The 16,788-nt window shown below is 42.0% G+C and overlaps 1 protein-coding gene and 1 long non-coding RNA gene across 7 annotated transcripts in view; one reads left to right on the top strand and one right to left on the bottom strand.

Annotated features, from left to right (window-relative positions):
• Nucleotides 1-16,788, bottom strand: part of LOC133209908 (lipoma-preferred partner homolog) — a 313,797-nt gene that overhangs the window by 188,216 nt on the left and 108,793 nt on the right. The window lies entirely within an intron of this gene.
• Nucleotides 9,548-16,199, top strand: LOC133209907 (uncharacterized). Its single transcript, XR_009724793.1, has 3 exons — nucleotides 9,548-10,055; nucleotides 10,595-10,740; nucleotides 15,207-16,199. It is a non-coding gene; the product is annotated as an uncharacterized LOC133209907 (long non-coding RNA).

The raw sequence follows: 16,788 nt of genomic DNA, 5'->3' as shown, positions 1-16,788 counted from the left end.
ATTTAGATTAGGTATTAGTAAAAAAGTCTTCATTATGATGGTAGTGAGACACTGGGACAGGTTGCCCAGACAAGTTGTGGCTTCCCTATCCCTGGTAGTGTTCAAGACTAGGTTGGATGGGGTTTTGAGCAACGTCGTGTAATGGGAGGTATCCCTACCTTTGGCAGGGGGGGTTGGAATTGGATGAGCTTTAAGGTCACTTCCAGCCCAAACCATTCTGTTATTCTATGATGTAGCACTCTCAGATGAACTATCAAACAAACACCCATAAACTGATTTTCAAAATGGCTCATTTTGTCCCTCCCATCCTCTTCCTCACACCTATGTACCTCTTATGGACATTCAAACTTGGAGAGATTAAAACGAAACATGTCTTTATCAGATGTGTCTTAGTTCACTGTTTTCACCAATACAAGCAGCCCTGGCTTTCTTCCTTCTATTGCAATAGTCAGTGATACTGGGGAGCACAGAAATCAGCTACATTTTATTCATGCTATAAGATTAATCGCTTTCTTATTCACTAGTATAATAGTTTAATAATAAATTAGATCCTTAGTCCATGAACATAATTTAAGATCAAAATAAATGTTGGATAAATCGAATTTACCTCTTACCTTCTTTCAAAATAAATAACTAATGCTCCATATCCCTGTTGTGGGGACCAGTTTAGTGGTGGACCTGGCAGTTGGACTCAATGACCTTAAAGTTCTTTTCCAACCTAAGCGATTTTGATTCTATCTCCATGTATAAATTTACATAAATATATATGGAGTGGTGGTGGGTGGTTTTGTGGATGGAGTTTGGCTGCTTACACTGGTACCTATTAGAAATGTCACACATGATCTGGCTAGACGGTGGAAGAGAAACAGGAGTATAATCGAAAGGAGGAAAAAAAGGCAGGGAAGGGTATCTTCTCTGGGTAGATTCTATCTGGAGGTGCTTCTGGATAATGCAGAAGGCAGAGGAGAAAAAAAAATAAATTACGCAAACTTTCTCTTTCTGAAATTTATTTTACCTAAAACACCAATGCTTTCTGTACCAACAATCACTGCCCAACACCTCAAAGTTACTACACACACTTACATATTATTGCCATATTTTGAGCAGAAATGTTTTAAAAATTACACTTTTGCATAATTCAACAATGTAACTGGTTAAGAAACAACAAGCTAAACTGATTTTTTGAGATAAATATCTGTATTTAGGTTTTCCATATTCCACAAAATCCCCTACCAAGAATGCCTCATCCCTCTCCTTGCTGGTCAGAGCCCAGAGCACCATGATGGGAAAAACAAGACACGAGAGAGCAGTTCCGATCAGGAGCATCTAAAACAGGCAAAGAAGAGGTGAAATACAGAGGCACGAAAAGGACTTCCCAAGGATGGGAATAATATGCCCATTCATGACACTGATGATATGAAAATTTGTTCCCTAAACTGACCCAGGCAGACTGCCTATTCTCAGCATAGAAACAGGGATAAGTGGAGGCAGCATGGTACCTGTGCTGTTTTTAGGGGACATGTGGTCCTCATTTTGCATTCATAAAAGGAAAGAGCAAGATATTGTCGTTATCCAGGCACATATTTCCAGCTTTGGACCATTTTGAGAAAGCAGTCGAACAAATCAACAGTTTTGCTGTAACCAGGCTCAGCATATGGTGCTCCCCTTCCAGAAAAGAAGTCTGGGGTCTGGCACCATCCCAGGATAACGGAGAGGGTGCCCTCGCAGTAAAACATGCCACATCAAAAGCAGAGTCAATTATTTGGTGTAGGGAAACCTGGGTGCGATCTCTTATAGACTGAATTAAAACTTTTCTATTTAACCAATAGCAAATTAATTACTGAAATATTTGTGGATATTGTTAAAAGGAAAAATGCGGAAGAAAATAAAAATCTTCTAAGAAGATTGTGGTTTTGTTTGAAAAGCCTGAGACTTAATTCTTGAAATAAAATGTCACGGGGGGACAAAAAAGATAACAAATTGTAGTACATACTGCTGCAATTTCTAGGCTGGACTTCTGAAATCTTACTCTGAGGTTTGGTTTTTCCTCAGAGCTGTCACTTGGACAATTTTAGGCCAAAAAAAAAAAAAAAACAAACCCAAAAAAACCCCCAGCTGGTTAGATGGGGAATCTCTCTTGATTTTCTTTCATCCTCACTTCCTTTCCAGCCTTGCTGCTGGAAACTGCAAATCCATTCTTCTCAGATTAATGATTGATCTTCATGCTAAATCTCCACTTCAATATTAATAACCTCTCAGAAAACAATTAAAATTGATATATTGTTTGAGTATGTGCTCAGGGAGAAAAAGAAGAGGATAAATCTTCTATGAGCACAGAAAAAACCTCTATCATACATTGAGGCCTGCTGATGCCTGCAGTGACATACAAAGGCCATTCACAATAACATATGCATCTCCCCATGCTAGCACAAGCATATGACTGGAGCAGTGAATGGGAAGGAGATAGGGCTTAGCAGCACAGGGGGAGAGTGGATAGTCCATCTCACCTTCGAACAAAAATCCTTCCATCACTGAGACTGAGAGAGGGGACCTTTTCATCAACTAGATAGAAGATCTTGCAGGAAGGAGAACAATTTCTAGCTAGACATTACCAGCAAGTGCAAACAGGCAGAGAGACCTCAGGCAGGTTCTCTGCTCAAAAACTATCTTTAATGCACAGGGATGCCTGATGTGCTGAGGCTTTATGATGAATCATGGAGCCACACCATTCAGAGTTGCTTATGTACCCAGTCTCCCTGAGAATTTTGCAGCCAATGTCTCTACTTTCTTCATGAATCATGGCAAGGAAAGAAGTTGTAAATGGAGACCACTGACAAGTGGAGTTCCTCAGGGGTCAGTAACAGGACTGGTGCTGTTCAACAGCTTTGTCAGTGACATGGAGAGTGGGACAGAGCATCCTAAGCAAGTTTGGTGACAACACCAAACTGTGTGATGAGGTTGACACACTGGAGGGAAAGGATGGGATCCAGAGGTACCCTAACAGGCTGGAGAGGTGGTCCCATGTGAACCCCATGAAGTTCAACATGGCCAAGTGCAAGGTCCTACAGCTGGGTTGGGGTAATCCCAAGCACAGCTGCAGGCTGGCCAGAGACTGGCTTGAGAGCAGCCCTGAGGAGAAAGACATGCGGATGCTGGCTGACAAAATGCTATCTGCCCTGGTACGTGTGTACATGTTGGTATTTAAGGATGCAGTTTTAGAGAACCATTTCTGGCACACTGAGACAAACTTGAGAGTCATGGTCCTAGTGCCTGCCTAGAGAAGAAGAGAACCATCCTTCTTTGGAGATCACTGACCAGCTTTGCCTAAATGAAACCAAACAACAGCAGGGTTTGAAAACTCACTTCAATTTTGCAGTGCATAACTTGCTGCATGCAGTCATGCAAGGGGACTGCCTTATGCAAAAGCAAAGCTCATTCCTAGAGGATTTAAACAATCACAGATTTCCTGGATGAAAGACACTCAACTGAATAACAACCTTATTTAAAGAGAAAACATGTCAAGTTTGAGTACCTGAGCTGTCAACAAAACAAGAAGTAATCAAGAAGACACATGAAAATGATCTGAAATTAGCCACTGTTTATCTTTCTACACAAAGGGAGAATTTTAAGTTTAAAGATACAGACATAACCTAGCTTTAAAATCCAGTACCACATCTAGGCAAAACCTCAGTATGGATGTTGAACATCAGATAAAGAATGGGATTCTCTGCTTTCAAGAGACTGGTAGATTTACTCTATACCATTATCAGGGCGTACATATCATATCATGTAATGGTGATTAGTATCTTGCTTGATTAAAATCTTTAATTCCACTAGATTTAAAAGGGTAACTTGAGAGCCACTCAGACAAGAGCCCAAGGCTAGAGCTGATCACAAGCACAGAACAGCATGGTGCAACTGCAGCACTTATATCTGCTCCCCTCATTCTTCAGCATGTTGCAGCTAAATCATCTAGCCAAAATAGGTAAACAAGGGTGTGTGTCAGGTCAGCCAGCAAAATCTTTCAAGGCAATGGCTCTGCACTCATCATGGGAAAGAAGATAAAAACCCACTTTGGCTCTCCTTGACTATATATTTAACATTTACAAGAGAAAAATCAGTTGACTGCTTAAAACCTGGGATGATGCACACCATCTCAAGCTATTCTTGAGCAAAATGTTTAATGTTTCATGTGGTTTGGAAATGGCTTAAATTCCCTGCTGAATTTTTCATGCCCATACACAATTTAGCCTTTATCCAAAAAGTCCCCTTTAATTATGTACTCCGCAGAAAACGCAGAAATTCGTCAGAAGGGCTCCAGCCACATTTTCCCCCTTTTTTGTTTGTTGCTTTTCAGTTTGCTAGGGTCTCCATAAAAGACCCTTACTTGGATATGCCCACCAAAGTTATCTGGACTTCACCGCTTGGGCTACCCATAGAAAATTAGCTCCACTTTTTCTCCCCTCTTTCTCTCGATGCCTTTATTTTAATTGAGGAGAATGGGAAGAGACAATAGCACTGGGGAGGAGCTAAAAGGTTGAAAACTTTTGGACGTACCCTGCTTTTTACCCTGATACACAACAGCGAGTTGTTCATCTCCAGCAGCAGGGCTGCCATGGAGCAAACCCAGTAGGCAGGCAGCTGTCAGGTATTAAAGCCTGCAGAAGGCCAGTTCCCAGTGCAGGAGATGCAACCGGAAAACAAGCATAATTAGAGCACAACAATGTGCCAGCTATTCTTGGAGGCAGAAAAGCCCCTCAGGAGCTATTGCAGGAGAGTGAAGCTAAGACAGCCTCAGACCACTCTAATCCACGTCACAGGCATCCCCAGGAACAGAAAGCCATCCTCCCACATTCTGTCCTGCTGAGTAGCTCAGGCTAAAGAAACTGTTCTCTGCTTTTGTTCTCTGAACACCTTCATTGTGCTGAGCATACATCCCCTAAGGTTTCAGGAACATTAACATAATCCACACACAAATATTATTCTAAAGAAGTGATTCCCATAGCTCTCCTATTTTTGGAGACACATCTTAGAAAAGCTTCCCTAATATACTGGAATGGGACCTATGTTATCTTCATAAAAGGAATCCAACTTCTAGACTTCTAAATTCATTGCTAAGCAGTTCAGACTTCCTTTTATGCTGTAAGATTTCCTTCCCATAAGATGCAAGATATATTGCCTCAAGGGAAAAGCAGCTTTATGAAGAGGAAGCTACGTGTGCCAGAATTGTTCTCTTCCATTACTGGCAACATCCTTTCTCCCTCCCATTGTTTTAATAGAGCTGGTCACCAAAAGAACCTGCAGCAAAACCACCAATACCCTCAGCAGATCATCTACCGGCCAAGAGCCCCAAACAACCTCTGCTCTTCAGCAGAACCTTCTCGATGTCAGGAAAATACATTTTCTGTGCGTGCCCCATATGGAGTTCTGATAGAAGCATGACTTTACTAATAGACTTACTTTCTGCTGTTCCCACCGTAACAGCATTTGAGGAATGGCTCACCGGTAATCTTCCACCTACATATTTTTGTATGACTTCACTGAATACAAGGATGAAGGAGGAAAAGAAAGAGAAAGCACATTCAGTAGTGATCAGATCAGCGTTACAGGGAGGAAAAAAAAGTATTTAAAAAAAATCTGGTGACTGATGTTCCTACACGTGATCCTGAGAAATGTTCCCCACGTGCATATACATGCTTGCGTGTAGCCCAGACTCAGTTACACACTTAAATTCAAGTGCATGCTTAAATACTACATCCCACGGGCCTTCGGAAAGCATGTATCAAATTAGGCATTTGTTGAAATGCTTTGCTAAGCTAAAGGATCAGTTTACGCACTTTCCCCAAATACTCTGCTGAAATGAGGCTAATTGTTGCAGTGGTACCTCCCAGGAGGCCCCCAATTCTTCCCCGAAGCATTCATCTACCAGGATTTCAGTCTTGCACATTCAGCTTTGGGGAATCAGATGGGAAACTGGGACCAGGGAATGTGCGACACTAGAAATGACAGTATTACCAGAGGTAGCTAATGTAACCACAGATCCCTCCTACTGATCCAGATCACACACACCACCATGTCCCCTAGCATCACTACAGTCTCTTAAAATCTCCTCTAAGGGGCACAACCTCCCCAGATTCAAGCAGATGGAAATCCAGGGTTCCCCCCAGATAAGAAACTACTTGATTTTGGACAAAAGGAATCTGCTGCCAGGAGGACTGAATGGAGTTACTGAAAATAAGAAAATATTCCTAGTGTTTCTGCACTCCTATCCCTGAAGTGATATGATCAAGAGGATTAATTTTAGACTATGCACAGTTTTAATGTGAAAAAAAATCCCACCAAACCCCAAGTTGCATCTTAGCTTTTAAGCAAAGACCAGATGGAAAGTCTATCATTAGAAATGCCAAAGGGAGAATACACTCAAAGTTCGCTCCAGGATGGAAAGGTCATTTCTAGTCATGCTTGTTTTAAATGTTCTCAGAAGCACTCAAGCTTTTTGTAATAAGATGGTTATAGTTCAGTTTATCAACTTGATTTCCTCCAAAATAAAATAAAAAAAATCCAACAAAACAAAACAAAAATCACCAACAATACAAGACAGAAACTTTAAAGGCAGGCGCCAGCTCTCTTCTTCCTCTCCAGAGCAAAAGAGTCATTAAATTTTTAATGAATTATTGCTTAGATGACAAGAAATGCCACAAAAATGATCTGTTGATTCCACCCAGGGGTGTTTACTTAGAGCTTTATAGGGAGATTTATGAGATGACAGGCAACAGACAACGTGTCAGTGAAGTCTGAGCAGCAACGCTTCACTTATCAGGTACTGATATTGATGAAGAACACGTCAAGCTGATGCGAAATGCATCAGGCATCCCTACTGTGTTCCAAGCAATGTCCCAAAGCCCCAGTGAAGACCATATGCCAGCTGATTGGTACAAATCCACCAACCCATTTGCACTACCATACAACTGGTTGTAAAATCCAAGCAGCTCACTCAATAAGAATCTCCCAAGGGCTAAATATGCCTTCTTAACTCTAGTAGCTCACATACGATGGCTAGGAGGAAGCAAAATTGTGACTAGTGATTTTCACCAGTTATTAGAGTACCCCAAGATAACACAGTGTTTACAGCTTTACAGCTAACTCACAAGAGCTATAAACACACAGCTTCAACTGAGATTTCATGAGCCCCTAGTCTCCATGTGCCAGGAAGCCCCCTCCCCTTTAAGATAAGCTCACATCTGAAGTACAGTAAGTGAATAAGCCTGATGGGAAACAACCTACAAACCCTAACAGGAAACTATTTAATCAAAGACAGAAATCTCCATTCTCTTATTTTCCAACAAATGTAAAAAAGGCACATAGATATGATGATACAAAATTGGCATTTTCACAGTAAACACATCTGTGTCCAGTTACAGATTATTCCCAGTAAGAACTGGAGCTACTGGCTGAAGCTGAAAGTGTTTTTTCCTTGCAGACTGTGCCTTTTGTCAGCTCAACTAGGCCAGTCCTTACAAGAAATATCTGGCTTCTGGACTTCCTTCTGCATAAATAACAAACATATTTGCAAGGTCCAGACAGCTGTATTTATGTAAATCTGCTCAGAGGAGCCATCGCTGACTTAATTTAGTGGCAATGGGTTGCACAAGTGTCAGAGGGAAACGTGACCTGCAGTACCGCTCAATGAGGGACAACCAGACAAAATCAAGATTTCACTCTCAAACAGCATGCTAAAACATTGGGATCAACAAACAATGCTTTTTTGTTTCTTGGCCACTTGCAAATGGTGATTATTCCACATGAAATAATTAACAAACAAGGACAGAATCTTCCAAGCCTTCTTTAGAAATCTGCCTTTCAAAACACACCCTCATTTTAATAATTTACCATTTGCAATAGAAAAGAAGGAAAAACAAAAAGGTAAGATATTTGAGACATTCAAATCTTTTGTCCCCACGTTCTCTTCCTTCCAACAGACTTGACTCGTCATTTTTCTAATCAATTTTTTAATTGCAAAAAAAGATTTCACAATTAAATGCTTATAGAAATAAGTCGCACCTTCATGCTCCTTCTGATGCCTCATGAATTTTCCAGCTCCTCTCATACAGAGCTTTCATTACTCTGGGCATGATAGAGCCAGAACAGCTACAAGAGAAAGCTCCCATTTCAGCTCCATCCCAGTCACTGACCAAATGCTTAGCAACTTCTTTATCACTCTTAGATCACAGGGAAAAATAATAAACAAGAAAAAAATAGTTTGAGTCTTAAGATCACAACCACATTTGCTGGATAGGTTTGTTAGAAAAAACAAAACTCTGGACTTTGTGTAAACTGGTCAGGTACTAGGAGGTCAGATAGATAGGGAGCCTCACAACAGCTTTCCTGCAGCCTCACATTTGTGGTGACAACTGCACTTTCCACTGATGAAAAGTGACCTTTAGGCCCTGACATTTAGGCCCAGATTTCCCAACTTGTGTTACCTCTGCCTCCAGTTTCACAGGTGGAATTCATAGCGCTTTGAGTTTTAAATACTTGGCGACATCCATCAAACATGAGCCCATGTCTTACCCAACAGATTCTTAAAATGGAATATTCCCCCTCCAGAGGCCCATGCCACGCTTGATGGTCAACTTACACAAGGTACTGGACGTGCCATATCTCTTGGGAAAATTAACATGCCAAGCGAAAGCTCATCTCTCAAAATAGTTACCCTGCTACCTTATTTCTCTTTTATTTGTTTCCCTACCGCAGTTACACAACACATTCTTGCTGGGGCAAAAGGGATCATTAGCAAAAGCACTTCTGGGCACACACAAACAGGCAGTGCTAAATGTGCACCAGAAACAGGAAGATTAATAGTCTTCCCACATGAGAAGGCATAACAAGGCAAATGGATCCTCTGTTAGCTTGTCTCAGTAATATCTCAGGAAAGCACCATATACTCAGAATGGGAACAGGGTGGTTCAGCAATAATTTGTTTAAGAAGTCCAAGTATGATTGTAGAGAAAGCGCTCAGCTGTGATGATGCATCACCTCTCTTGTCTTGCTAAATTTAAATTGTCTTGCTAAATTTAAAGTATTTTCTGTCTGGCCTACAAGAGTGATTTACTGGCATGGAGAAATGTTTAAATATCAAGAGTTTTCAGGCTCAGCCAAACCAATCATTCCTGCAGCCCTCTCAAAGACTCTTTTTCCTACTGAGGGAAGTGAACGATTGAACAAAACAGAGATCTGGCAGCTAGAGATCCACCAGCCCAATTCCCTCTGACTGCCTCTCCTTCCTGAGGGCCTATGTCCCATTTTTTTCCACACACAGGCTGAGCACTTGATGCACCAAAAGAAGTCGGTCAAGTATTCTCATGTTACAAACCCAACTGCCTTTTCTGCTGTAGATAAAGTGTTACAGGCTAAAATTCTGAAGGACCACTGCTGGCAGGGACAGGTTAATAAAACTTCCATTCTGAGGTTAATCCAAATCTAAGGCATTGAATGGACTAAGAAGATGAGGATTATACTGCAACACTTCATACATTACTGGTTACGACTATATGGTCTCATGTCCATACTGATACCAGAGGTAATGCAGGCCAGCTGTGATTTCACCCAGCTAACACTTCTTTCATGTGTTGCCTCATCTTTATAAACTCATTTTTACTTAAGACAGCTGTGTCAGACCTGAGCTCCCAGTGCAATCTTCCTTCTACACTTGCAGAATGAATTCAGTCAGCTAGGTCCCATTTATGCTTGGTTATCACACGAGGCTACAAACGGCTCTGTTTGTACCCAGCTGATACAAAAAGTGATGTCAAAAATGTAACAGGAAGAAGGAAAGGAGCCAATTACAAAAGCAAGATGCGTGAGATAATCTTGGTCCCAGGACAGTGAAGGCTGGCAATAAGGAACATCTCATCTATCTGTCAGCTGGGGTCATTTGAGGAGCATGCTGCTGAGAAGAAAGGTAACACCTTGAAACACCAACTACAACTTTCCAGACCTGAACTATGCATCAGCCTCCCCTGCCCCTACGCCTTCATTTCTAACATGACAGGAAGGTAAGACTGAGCAACAGGAATTCAGTTTTCAAGAAGGAGCCTAATTGTACTGTAATTTAACAACCAATTAATGGTTTTGCAGAAGCTGCAAGCTCCACCCAGGGGGCTGCCTGAATGTGTTGAGGAAATGCATGGTGTTGACTTCCCAAACTGAATCACTTTTGTAAGCCCTGGGGTGATATTTATAGAGTTGGGGGAAAATTTCCAGGAAACATCGCTTACTGGCACTCACAAAAATAACAACGAAACTCTTCAATTACTAAACTCTTAAGGAAGAAAGTCTTTCTTCTTTCTGAGAGGACAACAAAGCATCGGCCTCTATGATTAATACTGTTCTTTATCTCATGATAGATGTTGCTCCTAAGCTTTTAATTCTGTACAGCTGCAAGGCTATTGGTTTGGTTTGGTTTTTGTTGTTTTGTTTTTTTTCTCTCAACTGTCTTCTACTGATTATTTCCAGGATAAGATGCTGAAGTTAGCCTTATCTCTGAAAACTTTAGGTTTTAACACAGGTTGAACCCAAGCTCACACTCACAGAGATTCCAGGTACAATCAAGCTAACCCAGGTACAAACAACAGCTCAACCACAGCAGCCCAGCGGTCAGCCTGAACCCTTTACCCAACTGTCCAGTATCCTGATTTGGGAGAATTGTTGCAGCCTTCATTAAACCACATGAATATGCAGGTAAGTCTATTACTGGAAGTCAAGCTATCCCATGCAGAGGTGAGCCTCGTCCCTCTGCACAACCTGGACATGCCCTGGCATCACAGAGCAGACAAATGCAGACGAAGGGCACAAATTAGTAGCTGGATCATCCATTAAAAGCATCTGCTCCCCTCCACAGCATCCTTTTGTCTCCTCAGAGACAAGGACTAAACCAGGCTTTCAGAAACATTTTGTCCCTGCAATCGTTCTAAGGACGCAAGCCCAAATCTGGGGGTGGCTTAAGCATTCTGAAGTATGTGCCTTTCCACTAAGCACACATTTCTTTCTTGCTTAGGGAGGGTGGGCAGACTATTTCAGACACCAGCAGCATCGGGACGGATGTAGACCGGCTGACCACAGAACTGTGTCTTACCGGCATAAAAAAAAATATAAATCTTTAAGAAGCACAAGACAGGGCAACACAAGCTTGTCCCCATCTTGCATACAAAGTGCAAATGAACAGCTTCCAGACTGCCACCACCCCCGAGCCCTGGGGCCAGTGTTGGCCAAAGTCTTTGAGAAGGCCTCAGAGATGTCTTACACAAACCAGTAGCTTGGAAGTGGACATAAAACAAAGGCAATGAGAGAAAGGCTGCTGGCACGAACTTGACCAGTACCAGCCCCATACGACCTCTTAGCTGGGCTGGCCTGGCATGGCTGCTGGGAGGGCACATCAGGTCCAGCTCTCTGTCAAGCTGTCAATCAGCATGGCACAAGTTCCATGACACTCATGGGACGTGACACCCCGTGCAATGCAATGGAGACCCAACAAGTTTGTTTTGTACATGCCACTGCAGCATCGGCTGATACAGCAACGTGCTTTGGCTAGTACTGACATGGGAAGCATTCAAAGCACTCGTGCAGAGATAAGAGGCTCTCCTCATCTCTTGCCTGAGACATGCTGACCTTCGCTCCCTCCCTTCTTGCTGGCATTGTTAAAAATAATACAAAAATCTGCCCCTTATTTTTTAAAATGTCTCCGTTTCAGAGGATTCTGCCTCTTCCCCCCTCCCCCCCCCTCCATTTTTCTGAGGCCAATTAAAAAATAAAAGTTTACCAGGAAGACAGCAAGAAAATAAAAAGTGTCTGATATCACTGGATGCAGCCTATAAGGATCTCGCACATAAAAGAATTATGTCCCTGAGCACTTTCCAACGGACTTTCAGAAAATTTCATCTTTCTACTTCCCTGACTGGATAGTCTGTTTGAGTAATTCTCTCTTTCTCCTGGGGCTGGTTGCTAAGAGACGCGCTATTACTTCTCCCTCTCTTATGACCCGATTACTGTGATCAGCAAAGACAGCGTGCAGACAACAGCCTGACACGGCTCATACAAGAACATTGGGCTCGTTACAAAATGATGGACTGTATTAACACTCCTCAGCCCATTCACTCGCTGTGGCCTTTGCAGAGTCTCCTGGCACAACTGGGGGCTTTTACTTCCCCAGCTTCTGAAGTGCATGTTCAAACATTTTAAATCGTAGGTCTGGGAAAGGAGAAGAATGGACTTTTACCTCCTGTGTTTCACTGCCTGCCAGCCAGAGCAATCTTAATGGATCCTCATCGAGAAACCCTCTTTTCCTTACCCTTCCCGAGAAGTGGCCCAGGAACTACAATTATCCCTTTTCACTCTCCTGCAAAAAACTTTGCAAATATATAACATGCTTCAGGTTAGCACATTCCCTGAAGAGTACAGTAACATATTGTAAAGGTGATCTTGACAATTCAAGGGGCTGAGAGGTAACCTGGTCCTGTGAAGAGCTGAGCTGGATTGCTCTGGATGAGGAAAGTGGATGGAAATGCACCCAATTGCAGAGCATGGTGGTCCCAAGGAAGCCACTGGGATGCCCAATGTACTGTGTCCTTGGCAGAAGAGCTCTAGGTGATGGGGCCAGTAAGGAAGATGGGAAACTTTGAGCTCAGATTGTAAGCTTGCACTGAGGAGTACCCAGGGCAAAAGCTAATGTAACTTTATTTTGTTGATGTTGTTACCAAAAAGCAGGTCTGCTGCCAGCTGGTATAGCTCAGGATGGGGTGAGTCATCAGTCACAGAGATCATCAGCTTCCACTTCATAAGAACTGAACCCTCATCACACTTTCACTTTTTAAAACATAAATTTCAAACTTCTATAATTACTAATATTAAACCTACTTTTAAAAGATTGGGTTTACTAATACTGTTTTAGTACTGTTTTCCTACTCTTGAGGGCTCCCTCTCCTCCCATCAGCTTGCTCAGGGGCATCTTCGATGGCAGAACCCCCAGACAGACCATCACATGACAGGTGCTCAGACTATACAAAGCCCAATGCCATTGCAGAATATCTAGAAAAGCCAGTTGCTAAACCTTTTCAAATGGATCCTGTAACAGAGATGACCCAGATGCACAGGTCCTTCATCTTATATTTATTCCTCACCTCCATGGCATTTCCCATAAACTCCATGCTTGGCAAAACAAATGCCAGTTCTCACGTCAGTGTGATTTCTACCAGCCAGCCCTTCATGCCAGGCTTAAAGGTTTGGTCATATCTAGACTAAACCAAAATCTTTCCTTAGTCATTGTTATCACAGGAATTAAGAGTTGGAAGAGACTTCTAAGTCTTTTGCACTTCATAGGTCCTCAGACAATGAAGCTCCTAGAGCATGCTTGCATGTTCTTCCATGGCTATGACTTTTCACCGTGTGTGCTAGTTAAAGAAGATGACGGAAGGGGAATTTTTAGATAATGTCTGCTTATTAGGAACTAGACCTGATCCCTGCTCATCCCCTTCTGCATAAGCACCCTCCCCAGGACAGCCAGAATCACATGACTGTCAGTCCTACTCACGGACCCTCAGCTCTTGCACCCAGTCCATCCCAACACACTTTGATTAGCAACAAGCATTTTGGGCCTTGTGTGTTTAGTCCAATTTGTAATTGTGTAGTGTTTGCTGCCAGAAATGCCTTCTCTTTGGCCACAAGTACAGTTTCTGTGGCTTCAAGAATTGCTCATTCATTCTTCTAGCCTTTTATTAGACCAACCTGTAATAGAATTCAAAAGACATTTATTGGTTGCTCTGACTTAGCAACACTCTGGCAGAGTGAAAAAGCTTTAGGCAGAGAAAAGGAAAAATACACTTATAATCCTTTATTATAACAGTTAGTTTTCAGGGTGTAGAAGAGCCGCATTGTTTGAACATGGGCAAAAAAAGATATATTACTTGACTGTTAACTGTCATATAACAATTGTTATTATTTAACAGGCTAGCATCTGGAGGATGTTAACATTTCAGATTAAAATAAAAGGGACAAGTGCTGCCTGCTTGAATTCAAGCTATTTCTGCATGAACACTGCTCTCTCCCTTTGACTGGGTACCACAGACTTTTAAGACTATATAGAGGACAAACAATGTCTTTTTAAAAGTAGTTTTGATCTAGTCGATGACAGATATTTGAAATTTGATTTATAAAAAGATGGATTCCTTCCATGCAAGTGTATGTCAGAACCAACTTTTTTTCTTTTTTTCTCTTTTGCCCTTCACCTTTTTTTTTTCCCCTTTTTGCCCTTTTTCTTTATTCTACCCAAACTGCTGTGGTTCACAGCACAGGCCAATGCAAAGATGAATCACTATTCAATGTTTGAAATAATGAAGTGGAAAAATTAAATATAGTATCTTGGAAGAGCAGGCAGAGAGGAGGAAAAGAAAATGAGAAAAAATACGTATGGCAGAAAACCAAACCAAAAGCCCCTACCTGCTGGAAGTGCAACGTTTGCTTTATCATACCAAATAACAGAGAAAATAGGAGCTCGGTCATCAGAATGAAAAACAAGGCTAGGCACTACTTCAAGTAGTTCCCAAATAAGAGACAATGTGTTCCAGAGCCTATGAAAGTTTAATATTTGTAATTCTAACAAAACATGGTCAGAATTGTTAATAAAACTTAGTGGCCTGACTTGACATTTTGTGAACTACAGATAAGTATACTGGTTCAATAATAATTTTTATGCACCTGTTTTATGTGCATTTTTCCTGGTGCCATTATCTGAGGTGGTATTTCAAAACAGAAAATGTTCATTCTGAGAGTAAAGCCAAGAGCAGAGTCTTACATACTTGTTTCTATCAAAAAAAAAAGCAGATGCAGACACTATTATCCAGGATAAGCAGTAAGAACCTTCGGGATGACTGCATTCAAAACAGAAGGACCCCTCCAGAGCCAGTTTATTTACACTGGTGAGAATGACAAGTCCTCATACTGGCCACTGGTCTGTGGACAACTGGGCAAAACTCCATGTCCACATAACTGAGAAGCTATCAAGTAGAGGGATGCTGCCCAGGCACTAAAGCACCAGTTTGGTCTCATGCCTCTTCAATGCAGCTCAGCTTGCTTGGGGCAGTTTAAATCCACTATTATACAAATGAGAACCACCACTAATTTCCAACTGGTTTCATTTGGTTCTTAACCAACAGGGAAGAGGATGTCATTAGAGAGAAATCAATGGAGACTTCCGAAAAGCTGCTCCAAACTGGTTTGCAGCTACCCCTTAATGAGGGACCCCTGCCTTTCTGCTTGTTCTGCAGCATTTGGGAGCTTTGTTTGTGCTTTAAATGCTCTTGTGTAGAAGGTAGCAAAGCCATCACAAAGAGGCCTGGAGCTTCAAGTTCATTTTCACTGGCTGTAGTTTGTAAGAGCCTGTGGATGATGCAGTTCTGACACTAACGAATAAAGTATTGCTTCAACTGCTCAATTTCATGTGCTCCATTCAGTGCAAGAAACGCATGAAGAATGGGAACAAGGTTTAAGAATACTTTAAAAGTTTATAATATGTGCTTTAAAAAAGCTTTATCTAAAAAACAGCACTAACATGGGGACTGTGCTGAGGCACAGTCAGGATTATTTGCAACAGTAAAGTTACCTCCTTCTTCCCACTACATTTCTGATCTCCACAAGCTCAGTCCTTAGAGGGATGGGACCACAGCATCCATGGCAATGACTGGATTAGAAAAGTCTGATAGGACTCAGCCTTTTCTTTTTTGTCCCATCACTTACACACTGATGCCTCTTCTGCAGAGCATCAATGATTTTCTTCAGCTGGTGAAGCAAGGCAGGAAGCAGAGACCAGCAGATCCCATTGGAAATACTCCAGGTAGTCACAGGACTTAATTCAGCATCAAAATGACTGAGTAACAAGATATTCCCATGCCTCATCTAGGCTACAGCAACAGTTCACGTGTATGACTCGCAGCACATGCAAGAGAGTGAGCCACGATAAAAGACTAAAACGCATTATCTCATGTTAATATTGCACACAAACCACCACTGGTGTGTGGCTGAGACAGCTCACTGCTCCTGCAGCCACCTTCCAACAATGAGCACAACACTGCAGAAGCTCACGAGAAGCCCCAAGGAGCAGGTATGCCAACTCTCTGCCTCTCAATCAACACACGTCCCACCAGCAAGGATTCCTTTCGCTTTGGTGCAGACCCAGCACAGACAAACATCAAAACCAAAATCAAACAAACAAAACAAAACAAAAAAAACAAACCAAAACAAAAAAGACAAAACACTCCCCAACCCAACCAACCAACCAATCAAAAAAACCCAACAGAAAAACACAAACCCCACAGAATCTCCCAAGTCAGCCTGAATTTATTCTTTCAGGGCTCTCATCCAAGTAATGAATAGACTCTGGACCCTGTTAGCTTCTCTGAACTGTCAAAGACTGTAGAGCAGGGAACAACAGAGCTAAAATACAGAATGTCTAGTCCAATAAATCCATATCCAGGTTTCGAAAATTAGATTGAGCTACTGATAGCAGCTGCTGTAAACAAAACCCACTAGGTATATCTGCCTATAAAGAAAACAACAAACAGCCTGATCCTTCACACTCCCAGTCCTCTACAGACATAGCAGAATATAATTCATCAGTGCTCAAGAGCCTCCACACACATGATGAGGAGGAGCACAGGGGTAGCCAAGCCCTGGGAAACGTGGATCACCTGGGTTCAAGCATTTACATTGATGTCAACCATGTAGCCTCACCCTGGAGCT

Source organism: Neopsephotus bourkii, unplaced genomic scaffold (assembly GCF_033783945.1).
Source record: "Neopsephotus bourkii isolate Nb327-2 ecotype Australia unplaced genomic scaffold, CSIRO-AGI_Nbou_v1 NB_369, whole genome shotgun sequence".
NCBI lineage: Eukaryota > Metazoa > Chordata > Aves > Psittaciformes > Psittacidae > Neopsephotus > Neopsephotus bourkii.
This window is presented reverse-complemented; position numbering and strand designations above follow the sequence as displayed.